Raw genomic sequence first — 16,809 nt, forward strand, 5'->3', positions numbered from 1 at the left:
CCTTTGCAATGGAGTCATCTGAGTGCAGCTGATAGCCACGCCAATGCACAGCCCTTTTATACCTTGTGTGCGCGGTATTACTACCAGCTGTATATGTGCAAGTCGCTATCCCGTGTCGTTTGTCACCTCAGTATATATATACTATGGAATTCCGAAAAATTTCGAGACTGGATTAATAAAAAATAAAGATAACTTAAGCTTGTCGTTTGGATGCTTCAAGTGTTCTGAGTAGTCTCCCCCTACTAGAGTAAAAGACACAGAACCTTCATACAACCGTTTGGAACTGCCAGGGAAGTCCTTATGTCTGATGTTGTTCATACTGTGCGTCACACTGGGTTCATTGTTGGTTACATTGTCAAAGCGTTGACAGTTCATGTCAATTTCTGCACTTTGTCTATTGTGGTTGGTTCTTATTGATAACATAAAGCCTCGCCAACCGCGTTGATTTTATTCACGTAGTTCGTTTTAGTCAAATCGTGGCAGGCGCTCACGTATCGGTGTTTTCATTCTGCAGTCAGGGTGTAATGGGGCAAATTTTGCACACATATTTCTGTTCTTCGGAACATTCTGAAGAATGTCTTGAACAACCGCTCTAGGGATACTATTCCATTGTGACTCGTGGCACAACAACGTTGCCACAGTATGGCCGCCCGTCCACTACCTAATACTGCCTCCCCACAACTGAGTGGTCGAGTTCCCATGTGCTGTTTGCAGTTGCTAGTTCAAGCCAACACCGTAGTTACTGCGCTAGCATCGCTTTTATCTGATATGTACTATCCTTTTAGCCACGTCTTCGCCTATGTACCTGTACGACTCAAATATTGCAAAAGTCTCCCCCTCACCCCTCTCTCTCTCTGCCGATCCTACTACCCTTTCTCTGTATATCTCCTTCTCTGTTCATTTTCTCCTCCCCCTAGCTCTGTCCATCTCTTCTCCCCCCTCTCTATGACTGTCTCCTCTCCCCCCTTTTTCTCTCCATTTCCTCCTGCAGAATCCCTCTCTCCATCTCCTCCCCCGCTTCCTGACCAATACTCTCTATATTCTACTTATCTCCCACACCTCGCTCTCCTCCGTCTGTCCAACTCTTCCTATACCTCTCTCCCTGTATATCCCCTGCTCCCCAACTGACTGGCCATCTCCTCCTCCCCATCTCACTTTCATGCCCTTCTACTCTGCGGACCATGCTGGGCTGGGCAGTAGCTCAGCATCATAAAGACACGTAAAAATATGCACCCACGCATTGATTTTATGCGTGACAAGTGGCACATTAGGACAGAGGATGTCTTTGACATACTGTTGCGCTATGAGAGTTCCGTCAGTGACTACTAGTCATGATCTGAAATCATATTCAATGGCTTCCCACAGCATGACGTCAGGAGTACCACTGCTGTTCCTCTTCAAACCATAGAAAGAATAGATCCTCTCCACGCGTCGCTACCACGCTGATTCACGACAGTAATCGGGGGAAGTATAGCACCACGATTCATCGTTAAACACAATGCAACGCTATTCAACAACAATCCATGACTGCTAGGCACGGTACTACCCTAAACCCAGCTGTTTCTATTGTGGTGATAACGGCAGCCTATGCAGACAATGGTAATTCACTAGTCTGCCTGCTGCTAGTCTCCGATCAGTGGTGTTGGACGACACAGAACGTTACAGGGAATCTATTACTTGTTCTCGAATTACTTGTTCTCTGATTACAATGCGCTATGTGGTTGGTGCACAGTATAGCTGTTCTCCATTGTTGTAGTCAGATGTGGTCGTCTGAAACCTTAGCGTCGAGTACTCTGTCCTCACGATCTATGCAGTCTAGTATCGGGCCACCGTGACATCCGAATGCTCCACAAAACTAGATATTGCACAATTCGACCAGGCACCCAATGGAGACCCATAATTAGGCTCATTTGAAACTCTGAGAGTGGTTGATAACGGTGCCTCACACGAGCAAGAGGCATCTCCGTATCCTTCATGGTGATCACTCGCCATCTGATACTGTTTACGCCTATTACATACACTACCAGGCCAGGCAACGACATTGAGCACGAAGTTTCATGCACACTGGTGGTCAATTTACATCCCAAGTAGAGTAGAATCTCTTATTACTTACATGCCTGATGATGGTACATGTACAAAGTTACAGCCAGCGAGACCTGACGGTACCTTTAGGGTGCATTACGTGTCATGTAAGACAAAACAAAACGACTGGCCGAATGGGACAAAAATCGGCACATGTGTTGTACATGTACTGACAAATAAATTATTACAGATTCAGAAAAAATGGATGATTTATTCAATGGAAAGAACTTCATAAATTGAGCAGATCAATAACGCATTGTTCCACCTCTCGCACATATGCAAGCAGCTGTTCGCATTTACATTACTTGATAAAGTTGTTCGATATCCTCGTGAGGGATACCGTGCCAAATTATCTGCAATTTGAACTTTAGATCGTCAAAATCCCAATCGGATGACAACCAAAGGGGTCCTGCTATGAAAATAAATGGGACCTCGGAACATCACTCCCGTTTGTCGGGTCATATGGCGCTCAGTAGTCAAGTTGACACCCCGCAGGTGTTCGTGGCGTCTCCAGACACGCCTTCACTAGATATGATTAGACATCATTTATATACAAAGAGATACTCTTTGTCTTGTAAGTATTATTCTATATATGATGACAAAATAGTTATATGGCTACATATTGGACAATGAAAGTATTTTTCTGTACAACTGACTGATTTGTTTCTATTTATGAATTCCTGTGTAATACAGAACTCATCACTAGGTGGCATAGTCAATTACTCACATAGTGAGCCTATATAGGCAATGAGTAGGCACTGATGATATCGCAGCTGACTGGCTGGACACGCTTTGTACCATGTTTATATTACTCCTGACTTTACTTCGGATTTTGTTCTGTTTTTCATGCTCTGAATACTGATTCTATAATATTGTATTTGTCGGTGGAAACACAGTAACTCCTGTTACAATAACTTGTTTCTTCTGATGTTTCATTTACAGTAGTTTAATGGTGTTGAATGATTTGCTTGGGGTCGCCGTATGTCCGAATTAATTGGGAATTCATCTGTTTTGAATTTCAAGTCCCGGTGCCTGGCTACATTTTCTGAGACGTTCAAATGTCCCGGTTTATCGCCTTTTTCATTGTTAACAATGTCTGCAATGTCTGCAACCTCTCTACGAGACTCGCAGCGGGCCATGTTTCTCGCAGTGATGCTCTCGCAACGCTTATTCTGCAATCGTACGCGCAGAGGTTCGGGTTATTGCTGTCTTTTCCGGCCATGTCCCAAATTTAAAAGGAAAGTGCAAAATTTTCGACAGATATAGCGAGGAATAATCCATTATTAACAAAAAGCACAACAGAATATGAAGCCTTCTGCAAACTTGTAAAACATGTTTAAGTATTAGTCATGGAGGAACCACAGATACAAAGGATCACGTTGGAAAGAAGAACATAAATCCAACGTACCATCCTCATGTACAAATGAAGCTCTCACCAATTGTTTTGTAAAACACTGCAGCTTAGCAGAAGAGAAAAATTACTGCTGCAGATTGGTGTTTTGCGTACCACGTGTCCAGTAAATATCAGTCTTTTACTTCTACAGACCGCCTTAATATGTTAATACCAAAAATATTTAATGAAACAAAAATTGTCATTCAGTGTGCCTCAGTTGGAACAAAAACATGTTCGATTAAGCAAGTTCTTGCACCTCATTCAGTTGATCTCATTCGTAGTGAACTTCAAAGCTGCTCGTTTTATATCATTAGAACCGACGCAAATAACCATAAAAACGAAAAATTCACATTTGATTCAATATTTTACCAACATAGACACAAACGTACATTAACTGGGAAGTTTAAGATGAGACACCCCAAGTATGATGGTCAATTTTTGTGGACAGATATTAAATGATTTAAAAACTAATGTGAAGAAATGCATTGGATTTGGAGAGGCAGTGCTAACATCAATTTTTGAGGACAAGAGAGACATGGTACTAATAACGTATATAATAAACTAAAACTAGAAACTGGAGCAGATGTTGAAAGAACTGGATGCCCTGCTCATATACTACGCAACCCTTTACAAACAGCAGCTAACTTATTATCACTTGTAAATAATAGACTTCAGCTATCAGTCGTCCTTTTGATTTTTTTATTGGCAGATCTAGATTTCAGCTAGAAACTACCCATTCTCAATGAGTATTCAATGAAGTGTGGATGAAACCCGACCAACAGGCATTACATGCATTGATCAAAAATGATAGTGCATTGAGAATGGCTAGTTTCTACCTGAAAACTAGATCTGCCAATAAAATTTCAAAATGATGACTGATAGCTGAAATCTATTATTTACAAGTCAATATAACAGTCGTTGTGTGCAACAACCTTCTGAATGGAAGGTAACGTGATGAAAACTAATTATCATGTGACTATGATAAAATAATTCAAAAATTGTTTAATTGTTTTGACATATTCACTGTCAGGATGAAAGGCTAAACAGTTTGTGTGAATTTGTTAATATAGAACATCAAACTCCCCTTTCACATTCTAAAACGAGATGGATGTTAATGTTACCAGCAATCGAGCCTATTATAAAGTAGTTCGACGCCTTAAAATCTTTTCCTTTTTTTTAATCAGAAGAAAAAGCACCCAACATTCTACCAGACTTCTTCAGAAATTCTCTCAGTGAGGTCTGTCTTATGTTTCTTCATAGCAATATAGCACCTTTCATTTCCAAGTATTACAAACAGGAGGAAAAAGGAAGTCATATAGAAATGTTATTACATCAACAGAGAAATCGCAATTCAAAAATTGAAATTTCAGTTTTTACCTTCTAAAGGTAAAACAGTGTTAACTAAATGCAAAGAAAATGGAGTAATCTCCAAAAAAACAAATTCACATCTTTCATGAAGTAGTAGCAAAAATTTATAAAAAAAGCATTACTGATTATTTGAAACTGTGGACAATACCATTAAAAATAGTTGGCGTTTTTGTGTATGAATATGGAAAAAATACATAAATGGAAAGATGTAAAAGTTTCTGGGATATTTGAAAATAAAAGAATGATGCACTTTTATTAACCAAATCACAATAGTCCAACCATTCCAACTTTTGATTACAGTCTCCATACGGGAAAAACATGTGCAAGTACCTCTTTTCTATACCAGTAGACAATAGTAACGTGCAAAGAACATTTTCTTTGATGGAAGTACAGTAGACGGACGAGAGAAATAAAATTTCAGTTGATACTGTTGAAAGTATTCTTCACTGCCTTGAAAATTATGATCTTCATTATTCCGAAATGCACGATTATTTATGAAATAGTAAGGATGTCTCAAAATCAAAACACAGAGAAATGGAATAAAAGTTCAGGTTTGTTTCTGCGGTATTGTACTTAAGTTTTAAAATAGATGACATTGCTTTTTGCATATTATTTTTGTTCCTAAGAATATATGTACCCTATATATATAAGGGAGTTTTGGTAACTGGGGAAAATAAAAGAATGAAACTTTTTTGAATTCTACCAGGAAGGAGGTACATGGCTCGTCTATAGTTTAACCATGTCTAGACGGCCAATAACGCGGTTCGATTGCGTCCGCATTGTTACTTTGTATCAGGAACGACTCTCAACAAGGGAGGTGTCCAGGCGTCTCGGAGTGAACCAAAGCGATGTTGTTCGGACATGGAGGAGATACAGAGAGACAGGAACTGCCGATGACATGCCTCGCTCAGGCCACCCAAGGGCTACTACTTCAATGGATGACCGCTACCTGCGGATATGGCTTGGAGGAACCCTGGCAGCAACGCCACCATGTTTAATGCTTTTCGTGCAGTCACAGGACGTCGTGTTACAACGCAAAATGTGCCCAATACGCTGCAGGATAGGCAACTTCACTCCCGACGTCCATGGCGAGGTCCATCTTTGCAACCACGACACCATGCAGCGCGGGCCAGATGGACCCTAAAACGTGCCGAATCGACCGCTCAGGATTGGCATCATGATCTCTTCACCTATGAGTGCCGCATATGCCTCCAACCAGACAATCGTCGAGGACGTGTTTGGAGGCAACCCGGTCAGGTTAAATGCCTTACACTGTCCAGCGAGTGCAGCAAGGGGGAGGGTCCCTGCTGTTTTGGAGTGGCATTATGTGGGGCAGACGTACGCCGCTGATGGTCATGGAGGGTGCCGTAACGGATGTACGATACGCGAATGCCATCTTCCGACCGATAGTGCAACCATATCGGCAGCATACTGGTGAGGCATTCTTCTTCATGGACGACAATTCGCGCCCCCATCGTACACATCTTGTGAATGACGTCCTTCAGGATAATGGCATCGCTCGACTAGAGCGGCCAGCATGTTCTCCAGACATGAATCCTATTGAACACGCCTGGGATAGATTGAAAAGGACTTTCATGGATGACGTAACGCACCAACCACTCTGAGGGATCTACGTCGAATCGCCATTGAGGAGTGGAACAATCTGGGCCAACAGCGCCCTTGATGAACATGTGGATAGTATGCCACGACGAATACAGGCGTGCATCAATGCAAGAGGACGTGCTACTGGGTATTAGAGGTACCGGTGCGTACAGTAATCTGGCCCACCACCTCTGTAGGTCTCGCTGTTTGGTGGTACGACATGCAATGTGTGGTTTTCGCGAGGAATGGAAAGGGCAGAAATGATGTTGATGTTGATCTCTGTTCCAATTTTCTGTACAGAATCCGGAGCCCTCGGAACCGAGGTGATGCAAAACTTTTTTGTGATATATATATATATATATATATATATATATATATATATATATACTTCTGTAGCTACAAAGGACATTCTCAAGCAATATTAGGTTTTGTCTCTCGGTCAATTGGATAAAGAGAAATGAAGATGCACTGATAACGCTAGATTTTCAACAACTAGTGAACTATGGCATTAAAACAATGAAGCCAGGAATCTTCAAGTTGTCTTGTGCAAATCCTTTTCGTTTGTAAAAAAAAATTTAAAAAAATTGGCCTTTTAATGACGTTAGTAACGTCTAACCAGTAATATCCCTTAGTATGATGCAGTAACCTCAAGTACACGGCACTAAATCTACAGCACTATTCCACATTGCTACTCCTCTAGATTCCGTGAAACTTGGCATCAGGTTCGCAAGCACACTTTAAGCTGTGCTGGTTTCAAGGAGCTTTTGCGCATACGCGACTGGCATGGCGCAGTTGCTATTATTTATATTATTATTATTGACAGTGGCTGTAATTGTATAAATATGTCGATAAGCGTAACAGTTATACAGCAGATGCTATTTATTTCACACTCTTAGATGTACCTGAATATAACAATTTCTGAACACCCAGAATATGAAATCACGAGCCGCCATTGGCAATCTACTGTTATTCAAGACCGACTGATTGTTGCATTACATTGGTTGGATACGTTTGTCTAATTATCCCTGTTGCGGGAATCGAGGTAAGTTGTGAGAAACAGAAGCGTAGACATGGTGACATGTGGAGATACGGATTGGTCCTTGAGGCATGCATGGGAGCCAAGATGGTTACGGTGACCGTTCGCCAAAAGTGTCTACCGAGTCCACAACGAGAATGAAGGTGACATATTGTTCAACCAATCTTTTTCGTGATTCAGTACAATAGTTAGGCAAATTAATGGATAGCCAAAAGTTTGCAAGTAAGGTGACAAACAAAACTCGAATGAACAACACTCTTAACATCAGCACTCACCTTCAGTACACTTGCAGTCTCAATCAAGGCGTTTTCTGCAGGTCGTGCTTATTCTCTTTGAACGTACACGACTGCAGAAATCGCTTTTATACAGCTGCACCTAAGATCCGGGTAAAACGAATAAGTCGTACGATGGGCTGATAACTATTGATAAAAAGCATCTTGGTGTTATCGGGCTAAAACAGCCGGATACTGAAAGGCGTGCGCCTGATAGCGCTGAGCCAAATGTAAAAGAGACGCAGTTTAGTGAAATTTAACCAGTTCGTTGGTGACAAAGCTCAACAAAAGAAAAATGAAATGTCTGTTTGCACTGTGATATTTTTTGAACGAATAATATCGTCTTTGAATACGAGCGCACTCTGTTATAAACAGTACTCCCGATCTGTAAATATCGTGAGAAGGAAATTTTGTTGCCATTCCATGTAAAGCCAAACAGTAAGATTACACAGAGGCGACAAAAGTCGTGGGATAGCGATATGCACATATACAGATGGCGGTAGTATCGCGTACACCAGGTGTAAAAGGGCAGTGCATTGGCGGAACTGCCATTTGCACTCATGTGATTCATGCGAAAAAATTTCCGATTGATTGTGATAGCACAACGGGAATTAATAGACTCTGAACGCAGAATGATTGTTGGACCTAGATACATGGGAATTCGACATTCCGAAATCCACAGAGTGTGCCGAAAATACTAAATTTCTGACATTACCTCTCACCACGAACAACGCAGTAGGTGACGGGCTTCATTTAACGACCGAGAACAGCGACGTTAGCGTAGAGTTGTCAGTGCTAACAGACAAGCAACACCTCATCGTATTTCCGCAGAAATCGTATGCGTTAGGACAGTGCGGCGAAATCTGACATTCATGGGCTACGGCAGCAAACTGATGCGAGTGCCTTTGCTAACAGCAAGACATCGGTTACAGCGCCTCTCTTGTGCTCTTGACTACATCGGTGCGACCCTAGACGACTGGGAAAAGGTGGCCTGGTCAGACGGGTCCCAATTTCAGTTGGTAAGAGCTGACAGTAGCGTTCGATTGTGGCGCAGACCCCTCGAAGCCAGGGAGCCAAGTTCTCAACAAGGCACTGTTCAAGCTTGTGGTAACTCCATAAGGATACGGGCTGCGTTTACTGGAGGGGACTGTGTTCTCTGGTCCAATTGAATCCATATATGACTGGAAATGGTTTGGTTACTTGGAGACGATTTGCATCCAACCATGGGCTTCATGTTTCCAAACGATGATGTAATTAGTGTTAATGCTAATGTGACATTTCACCGAGCTGTTTGTGATTGGTTCGAAGAACATTCTAGACAGTTCGAGCGAATGATTTGGCCACGCAGATCGCCCGGCATGAATACCATCGAACATGGGACGTAATCGTGAGGCCAGTTCGTGCACCAAAACCTGCATCGGCAACACTCACAATTATGGGCGGCTATAGAGGCAACATGGCTCAATATTTTTGCAGGGGACTTCCAAAGACCTGTTGAGCCCATGACGCGTCCAGTTGCTGCAATATGCCGGGTAAAAGGATGTCCGACAAGATATTAGGAAGTATCCAATATCTTTTGTCACCTCAACGTATTAGGTGTACCAAGCATCTACACGCTCTAAAGGAATTTTTCTCTATGTTTGTTTGTCTAAAGGAATCATGTAACTTTCCACAGATAGAATTTCTGTAAGGATGACAATGCTCCGGAGGCACCTGAATAATAAATGAATGCATGCCGGTGAAACTGTCTTTTCAAATGCGCATTATCTACTGAAATAAATACTTACAAATTAATTAGAAGAATTTTATGATTAATTTTTCAATGTGTCGCATCTTCTTGACACAGAAACAAAATAAAAGAATAATTGTTGGCAACTGTAGCTTTGTTTTGAAAATTACAATATACTATATGAAATGTCAGGTTTCCAGAAGTAGTAGTCCTATCAAATCAAAGAGGAAGGCACATGCAAGTTAACGTGGAAACGATCAGACCATTGGAGTGAAAAGTGATACTTGCGAGCAGCCAGCGAAAATAGCGTATAGAGGACTAGGAATTGAACCTGAAGACGTTCAGGAAGAAGATCAGTTTGACTTCAGGAAAGGAAACGTTACCAAAGAAATAGTTCTGATTCTGCGCTTAGTAATGGAAGGCAGATTGTAGAATCATAAGGATATCTTTTCAGTGTTTACGGACATAGAGGAAGCCTTTGATAGTGTGAGGTGAAATAAGATTTCTTCAATTTATAAGCTATTGTTGACAAGGTACTGTCATAGACAAATAATCTACAATCTCTACCTAATAACGATCCACAGTGACTTGACAACGGTCATGGGATAGCGATATGCACATATACAGATGGCCTACACGAGGTACACTACTGGCCATTAAAATTGCTACGGTCGCAGGTTCGAATCCTGCCTCGGGCATGGATGTGTGTCATGTCCTTAGGTTAGTTAGGTTTAAGTAGTTCTAAGTTCTAGGGGACTGATGACCATAGAAGTTAAGTCTCATAGTGCTCAGAGCCATTTGAACCAACCAAAATTGCTACACGAAGACGAAATGCAGATGATAAACGGGTATTCGTTGGACACATATATTCTACTAGAACTGACATGTGATTACATTTTCACCCAATTTGGGTGCATAGATCCTGAGAAATCAGTACCCAGAACAACCACCTTTGGCCGTAAAAACGGCCTTGATACGCCTGGGCATTGAGTCAAACAGAGCTTGGATGGCGTGTACAGGTACAGCTGCCCATGCAGCTTCAACACGATACGACAGATCATCAAGAGTAGTGACTGGCCTATTGTGACGAGCCAGTTGCTCGGCCACTATTGACCAGACGTTTTCAATTGGTGAGAGATCTGGAGAATGTGCTGGCCAGGCCAGCAGTCGAACATTTTCTGTATCCAGAAAGGCCCGTACAGGACCTGCAAGATGCGGTCGTGCATTATCCTGCTGAAGTGTAGGGTTAGGCAGGGATCGAATGAAGGGTAGAGCCACGGGTCGTAACACATCTGAAATGTAACGTCCACTGTTCAAAGAGCCGTCATTGCGAGGAAGAGGTGACCGAGACGTGTAACCAATGGCACCCCATACCATCACGCCGGGTGATACGCCAGTATGGCGATGACGAATACACGCTTCCAATGTGCGTACACCGCGATGTCGCCAAACACGGATGCGACCATCATGATGCTGTAAACAGAAAATGGATTCATCCGAAAAAATGACGTTTTGCCATTCGTACACCCAGGTTCGTCGTTCAGTACACCATTGCAGACGCTCCTGTCTGTGATGCAGCGTCAAGGGTAACAGCAGCAGTGGTCTCCGAGTTGATAGTCCATGCTGCTACAAACGTCGTCGAACTGTTCGTGCAGATGGTTGTTGTCTTGAAAACGTCACCATCTGTTGACTCAGGGATCGAGACGTGGCTGCTCCATCATTTACAGCATAGCGGATAAGATGCCTGTCGTCTCAACTGCTAGTGATACGAGGCCGTTGGGATCCAGCACGGCGTTCCGTATTACCCTCCTGAACCACCGATTCCATATTCTGCTAACAGTCATTGGATCTCGACCAACGCGAGCAGCAATGTCGCGATACGATAAACCGCAATCGCGATGGGCTACAATCAGACCTTTATCAAATTCGGATACGTGATGGTATGCATTTCTCCTCCTTAAACGAGGCATCGCAACAACGTTTCACCAGGCAACGCCAGTCAACTGATGTTTGTGTATGAGAAATCGGTTGGAAACTTTCCTCGTGTCACCATGTTGTAGGTGCCGCCACCGGCGCCAACCTTGTGTGAAAGCTCTGAAAAGCTAATCATTTGCATATCACAGTATCTTCTTCCTGTCGGTTAAATTTCGCGTCTGAAGCACGTCATCTTCGTGGTGTAGCAATTTTAATGGCCATTAGTGTGTAAAGGGGCAGACCATTGGCGGAGCTGTCGTTTGTACTCAGGTGATTCACGTGAAAAGGTTTCCTATGTGATTGTGGCTGCACGACGGGAATTAACAGACTGTGAACGCGAAGTGGCAGTAGGAGTTAGACGCATGGGGCATTCCATCAGAAATCGTTACGGAATTCAATTTTCCGAGATCCAAAGTGTCAAGAGCGTGCCAAGAATACGACATTTCAGGCATTGCCTCTCGCCACAAACAACGCAGTGGTGACGGCCTTCACTTAACGACCGAGAGCAACGGCGTTAGCGTAGAGTTATCAGTACCAACAGACAAGCAACACTGCGTGAAATAAGCACAGAACCCTGTGTGGACGTACGTCGAACGTATCCGAAATTTAGCGTTAATAGGCTACAGGAAGCAGCTGACCGACGCGGGTGGTTTTGCTAAACATTACGACATTGCCTGCGGAGCGTCTCTTGACTGTATCAGTTGGACCCTAGACGACTGGAAAACCGTGGTCTTGTCAGATAAATCCCGATTTCAGTAGGTAAGAGCTGATGGTAGCGTTCGAGGGTGACGCAAAGCCATGGACCCAAGTTCTGGTTCAAATGGTTCAAATGGCTCTGAGCACTATGCGACTCAACGTCTGAGGTCATTAGTCCCCTAGAACTTAGAACTAGTTAAACCAAACTAACCTAAGGACATCACACACGTCCAAGCCCGAGGCAGGATTCGAACCTGCGACCGTAGCGGTCTCGCGGTTCCAGACTGCAGACCCAAGTTCTCAACAAGGCACTACACAAGCTGGTGGTGGCTCCATAATGGTGTTAACTGTGTTTACATGGAATGGAGTGGGTCCTCTCCTTCAACCGCACCGATAACTGAGTGGCATTAGTTACTTTTGGCTACCTGAAGACAATTCGCAGGGATTGATGTATTCTTGTTCCCAAACGGCGATGAAATTTTTATGGATGAAACTGCATGATGTCACAGGGCCATAGTTCTTTGCGACTGGTTTGAAGGACAGTTTGGACAATTCGAACGAATGATTTCGCCACCCAGATCGCACACATAATCGGGAAGTCAGTTTGTGCACAAAATGCTGCACCGACAGCACTGCCTCGATTATGGACGGTTACAGAGGCAGCATGACTCAATATTCCTTCAGGGGACTTCCAGTGACTGAGTCCGTGGCATGTGGAACTTGTGCACTAAGTCGGGTGGAAGGTGGTTCGACACGATACTAGGACGTATCCTATGACTATTTTTACCTCAGTGTAACGTGGAGTGGAAGCTTATCAACGCTGTTTTTCAACTTATACGTCAAAGAATCAATGACAGCTGCCAACGAAAAGTTCGGAAGAGTAATAACAAAGCAAGGCGTCAAGGGTCAAGGTACGAGGTCAAACCTGTGGCCTGATATGACGATAACTTCAAAGCACACAACACCAGAAAACGGCTTAAGATTAAACGAAGCTTAGAAGAAGGTGATTTGGAGTGGTACAAAGGAAGATAATGAGTTATTCAATCTCAAGTTGGGGAACGACAAAGTATAGCGTCTGAATTGTGCTGTCGAGAAAGCAAGGTTGGTCGATATAGTCAAAGTAAAAATGTTTCGGAAGTACACTGCCTCAAAAAAAGTTAAGGAACCTAGAAGGGAGAACAAAACGAAATAAACTTCACGGATTAAGAGAAAATATTATTTCAATGTTTACAAAATCGAGTCAAATTTAGAAATAACTTACCTGTACGAGTTCCGTCATCAGTATGGCGTTACACCTCCTCTGGTCTGGACGCGTACAGGAATTCTGCTGGGAAGGGTATCATGAGGCCCTTATATCCTTTCCTGGAGGCAAGCAGGCTGACAACTGTTGTGACTGCCCTCGATATGCTGGATACTGGCACTGGGACAGATTGAATGTGCGAATTGGCCTGATATACAGGGTGGTCCATTGATCGTGAACGGGCCAAATATCTCACGAATAAGCGTCAAACGAAACAACTGCAAAGAACGGAACTTGTGTAGCTTGAAGGGGGAAACCAGATGGAGCTATGATTGGCCCGCTAGATGGCGCTGCCATAGGTCAAACTGATATCAACAGCGTTTTTTAAATATGAACCCCCATTTTTTATTACATATACGTGTAGTACGTAAAGAAATATGAATGTTTCAGTTCAACCACTTTTTTTCGCTTTGTGATAGATCGCGCTGTAATAGTCACAAACATATGGCTCGCAATTTTAGACGAACAGTTGGTAACAGGTAGGTTTTTTAAATTACAATACAGAACGTAAGTACGTTTGAACATTTTATTTCGGTTGTTCCCATGTGATAGTTGTACCTTTGTGAACTTTATCATTTCCGAGAACGCATGCTGTTACAGCACGATTAGCTGTAAATACCACATTAATGCAATAAATGCTCAAAATGATGTCCGTCAACTTCAGTGCATTTGGTAATACGTGTGGCGACATTCCTCTCAACAGCGAGTAGTTCGCCTTCCGTAATGTTCGCACATGCATGTTCGCTGACGCATGTTGTCAGGCGTTGTCGGTGGATGACGATAGCAAATATCCTTCAACTTTTCCCACAGAAAGAAATCCGGGGACGTCAGATCCGGTGAACGTGCTTCGACGACCAATTCACCTGTCATGAAATATGCTATTCAATACCGTTTCAACCGCACGTGAGCTATGTGGCGGACATCCATCATGTTGGAAGTACATCGCCATTCTGTCATGCAGTGAAACATCTTGTAGTAACATCGGTAGAACATTACGAAGGAAATCAACATACATTGCACCATTTAGATTTCCATCGATAAAATGGGGGCCAATTATCCTTCCTCCCTTAATGCCGCACCATACATTAACCCGCCAAGGTCGCTGTCGCAGCCATCGTGGATTTTCCGCAGGTCGTGGTTGACGTTTCACATGTGCCTGAACACTTCCTGTTTCCTTAAATAACGTAACCATCCGGCGAACGGTCCGGACACTTGGATGATGTCGTCCAGGATACAGAGCAGCATACATAGCACACGCCCGTTGGGCATTTTGATCACAATACCCATACATCAACACGATATCGACCTTTTCCGCAATTGGTAAACGGTCCATTTTAATACGGGCAATGTATCACGAAGCAAATACCGTCCGCACTGGTGGAATGTTACGTGTTACCACGTACTTATACGTTTGTGATTATTACCGTGCCATCTATCACAAAGCGAAAAAAGTGGTCCAACTAAAACATCCATATTTCTGTACGTACTACACGAATATGTAATAAACATGGGGGTTCCTATTTTAAAAAACGCAGTTGATATCTGTTTGACCTATGGCAGCGCCATCTAGCTGGCCAGCCATAGCGCCATGTGGTTTCCCCGTTCAAGCTAGACGAGTTTCATTCTTTGTAGTTTTTTCGTTTGATGCTTATTTCATGAAATATTTGGCCCGGTCACTATCAATGGACCACCCTGTATAGGGGACGTACTGCTCTGCCGTCGTAGTTCTCACAACTACCACCAGCTGTGCCCCGGAGTCTTACACGTTGGCTCCCCAGACCATGACGCCAGGAGTAAAACCGTTGTGCTTCTCTAAAAAAATTGGAAGAACGTGAAATCTACCGTTACGCCAATGCTCCCCGGCGATGGTCATCTGCACTAGTGCAGCGTATGAGAGAAACCTTCATACCAAAATTGTCGCCAAGAATCTCACCACCCAGAGAGAATATTTAGTGATTGACGTATTAAAAACTCTGGCAGTTTACATAATATGTATCACAGCTGTTGATTCCTCGTGATATCTGTACTTTCGAACAGGTCCGAAAGAAGAGACACCATGCATTAACATAAACGCTGCAGTCTTTACTTCTGCTGTATGCTGACACTTTAAAATTGTAATTTGATTGATTAAAAATGAACCTGATGAAGATAGCAAACGAGTTAGATCACTATAACGAATATCGACGGTAATGGCCGCGCTGGCATGTAATAAATGAGATGGACAAGAAGTGCAAAATGGCTGATGAGGAATGGCTGGAGGACAAATGGAAGGTTTTAGAAAGATGTTTCACTAGAGGAAAGAGAAATATCACCTACAAGTAAGCTGAAGAGGTATTTGAAAGAAAGGGAAACGGCTGTATGAATATCAAGAGCTCAGATGAAAAACCAGTCTTAAGGAAAAAAGGGAAAGCTGAGAGTTAGACGGAGAATGTAGAAGGTCTACACACGGGAGATGATCGTGAAGGCAACGTTATAGAAACGGAAGAGGACATAGATGACGATGAGACGGGAGATATGATACTACGCGAACAATTTGACAGAGCACTGAAAGGCCAATTTCTAAATAATAATAAAAAAAAAAAAAAAAAAAACGCGAGTACACAACATTCTGCCAGAACTACTGATAGCTTTGGGAGAACCGTCCACGACAAAACTCTTCCATCTGGTGTGGAATACCCTGAAAGCAGTCTCTGGCCGGTGTGAAAATTACCGAACTATCAGTTTAATATGTCAACGTTACAAATTACTAACACGAATTCTTTACAGAAGAATGAGTAACACGCGGGGTAATACTGACTCTACGACTTGTCTTTTTTGTTGTTGTTGTGCTCTTCAGTCCTGAGGGTGGCTTGTTGCAGCTCTCCATGCTACTCTATCCTTTCCAAGCTTCTTCATCTCCCAGTATCTACTGCAACCTACATCCTTCTGATTCTGCTTAGTCTATTCATCTCTTGGTCTCCCTCTACGATTTTTACCCTCCACGCTGCCCTCCAATACTAAAATGGTGATCCCTTGATGCCTCAGAACATGTCCTACCAACCCATCCCCTCTTCTAGTCAAATTGTGCCACAAACTCCTCTTCTCCTCAATTCTATTCAATACCTCCTCATTAGTTATGTGATCTATCCATCTAATCTTAAGCATTCCTCTGTAACACCACATTTCGAAGGCTTCTACTCTCTTCTCGTCCAAACTATTTATCGTCCATGTATCACGTCCATATATGGCTACACTCCATACAAATACTTTCAGAAACGACTTCCTGACACATAAATCTATACTCGATGTTAACAAATTTCTCTTCTTCAGAAATGCTTTCCTTGCCATTGCCAGTCTGCATTTCATATCCTCTCTACT

General features: G+C 43.0%; 1 protein-coding gene across 1 annotated transcript in view; it reads right to left on the minus strand.

Moving 5' to 3' along the window:
• The window catches only part of LOC126101007 (alpha-tocopherol transfer protein-like), a 53,162-nt gene extending 45,294 nt beyond the window's left edge, over positions 1 to 7,868 (minus strand). Inside the window, exon 1 of the mRNA XM_049911673.1 lies at positions 7,757 to 7,868. The gene's annotated coding sequence lies outside the window, so the exon portion shown is untranslated. The remainder of the gene's footprint in view (positions 1 to 7,756) is intronic.
• Between the last annotated feature and the right edge of the window lie 8,941 nt (positions 7,869 to 16,809).

This window comes from Schistocerca cancellata, chromosome 9 (genome assembly GCF_023864275.1).
Source record: "Schistocerca cancellata isolate TAMUIC-IGC-003103 chromosome 9, iqSchCanc2.1, whole genome shotgun sequence".
Taxonomy (NCBI): Eukaryota; Metazoa; Arthropoda; class Insecta; order Orthoptera; family Acrididae; genus Schistocerca; species Schistocerca cancellata.